We start from the raw sequence: 2,708 nt of genomic DNA, 5'->3' as shown, positions 1-2,708 counted from the left end.
CACCTTCCAAACCAAGTGGGACTCGGTTTGGGGGGGGGAGACCTTCCCCCTTGGCTCGCCCGAAACCCTTAGGGGTCCTTGGACCCCAAGGCAACGCTCCCCCTCTTCCCCCTGTATATACGGAGGTTTTAGGGCTGATTTGAGACGACTTTTCCACGGCAGCCCGACCACATACCTCCACGGTTTTTCCTCTAGATCGCGTTTCTGCGGAGCTCGGGCAGAGCCCTGCTGAGACAAGATCATCACCAACCTCCGGAGCGCCATCACGCTGCCGGAGAACTCTTCTACCTCTCCGTCTCTCTTGCTGGATCAAGAAGGCTGAGATCATCGTCGAGCTGTACGTGTCCTGAACGAGCAGGTGCCGTCCGTTCGGCACTTGATCGTGGGACTGATCGCAGGACGGTTCGCGGGGCGGATCGAGGGACGTGAGGACGTTCCACTACATCAACCGCGTTCACTAACGCTTCTGTTGTACGGTCTACAAGGGTACGTAGATCACACATCCCCTCTCGTAGATGGACATCACCATGGTAGGTCTTCGTGCGCGTAGGAAAATTTTTGTTTCCCATGCGACGTTCCCCAACAATTATATGTAAAATGTATGCATGATTTACAAGATACAGTGGGAGATCTCCATGATATAAATCATCAATGTGCATCTGCTGTGTAAAGCAATTTCCTCAAAATATGCACATCTTCAGAGGGAGTATCTCGGTATCTTAATTTCAAATTCCTCAAACTCAGTACTTACATTTCATATTTTTAATCCCCGTTGAAAACATAACCTGATTGTCGTCAACCACTAAAAAGGGGGAGATTGTAAGTGCATCTAGTGCCCTTAGTGATTTTGGTGCTTTGAATACTTATAGGTTAAGAGACCAATGTGTTTGTAAGTGTACACAGGCTCTATAGGTCACCGAGGAGTTTGAGTTATACGATGAATATCGACCCCTAAAAATGTATGTCTTTGACTGAAGACTTTGGTCTTACCTTGAAGAATTTCATCGCGAAGAAATCACGATGAAATTGATATTCCTCATGAAGATATTGAAGATGACGAATTCGGTGGTTCTTGAAGAAAAACTGTCTCGAGACTTTGAAGCGTGAATATTTATTCTTTCTGTTTCATTTTCTTTACTCTTGAGTCATAGGAACACTGTACTGTTAAAGGGGGTCTAAGTAATACTACGGAATGAATTTCCTCATGATGCGCAACCCAAGCCGAAACCTACCAAAGCCTCAAAGTGAGGAATATGAGAGACATGAGGACTTTCACAATTGAAAGTTCCGACCATTGCCGCGACACATGCCACCTCACTCATCTTATCCTCCCAACTGTCACAATATTTAAGGACATTTATGTCAAATCATGTCGGGATGCTCCCAAGCTACAAATAGCCGCCCCCACAACCACTAGCTGGTTGGCTGCTCGGAGAGAAAGTGACACTTGTCATTTAGAGCAACCCAAATTCCTCAGAGTCTTTGACAGAAAATCATCAAGTGAGTTAATACCCCAATCACCTAACCCCAAACCAAAAAAACAAGTGATTGAACATCATTGAAGAATTTGTTCCTGTGTGGAACTGAAGCCTTTTACCTTTGAGGACCGTTCATCCTCCAAACGGTTAGGCGTCATAGTCTAGAGCATACAGCAGTCAAATATGGATCGTCGGGTAACCGAGTTTGTGAGGGTTTGGAAGTCTGCCCTGAAGACTTACCACGAATGTTGGGCGAGGACTGTGTGTCCTTAGCTCAAGGAGAATACGGTAGGGACTATGTGTCCTGGGACTGTGTGTCCTTTGGTTTCAATACCAGGCCGCTCCAAACGAGACGTACAACTGCCACAACAGTTGGAACTCGGTCATTAACAACTGTCTTCATCGTGATACGGGTTCTATTTCTTAAACTCTTTCATTTCGCCTGGTTGTATCTTGAAGACTTTCATCTGTGATGTTTGAAAATTTTGTCTGAAGACTTTCTCTGAATTTCCTCAACCTCAAATTCTTCACTCGAGTTAATCTTCACCTGTGTTCTGTGTACCTGCGTATTGTGCAAATCGATTCTCATAATCTTCACCAAGTAATCTGTTGTAGTAGTCTTTGCACTTCTGATCCTGTGCTAGTTCCCCTGCTCGTAATTCAACATTGAGGAATTTCCTCACAAGGAATTTCCTCAGCGATGAAATTCTAAAAATCATCTATTCACCCCCCCTCTAGTTGATATAACGCACTTTCAATTGGTATCAGAGAAAGGTACTCCCTTGTTCTATGTGATTTTGGTTTAACCACCTTGAGTTTTAGTTATGTCGACTGCAGGTATGATCCAGGTTACTGTAGGATGTGCTACCTTCGAAGGAAAAGACTTTCCCTACTGGAAGACCAAGATGCAGATGCATCTTCAGGCTATTGACAATGATCTCTGGTACATTGTGGAACATAGTATTCCCTCCATCACTGCTACTATCTCTGCCGCTGATGTGAAGAAATTCAAGCAACTTGATTCTCAAGCGAAGAATATCATCTGTGGCCATCTGAGTAAAGGTCGGTATGGTAGAGTGAGTGCTTTGGTCATAGCTAAGCTTATCTGGGATAGGTTGTGCAAAGTCAATGAAGGAATCTCAACTCAACGTGACTCTCGTGTTGATGTTCTTCGTAATCTCTTCAATCGCTTCAAGAGGCTTGACAATGAAACCTGCCAAGATACCTTTG

This window comes from Hordeum vulgare, chromosome 7H, assembly GCF_904849725.1.
Source record: "Hordeum vulgare subsp. vulgare chromosome 7H, MorexV3_pseudomolecules_assembly, whole genome shotgun sequence".
Lineage (NCBI taxonomy): Eukaryota > Viridiplantae > Streptophyta > Magnoliopsida > Poales > Poaceae > Hordeum > Hordeum vulgare.
The sequence above is the reverse complement of the archived record's forward strand: the minus strand, read 5'-3'. Positions refer to the sequence as shown.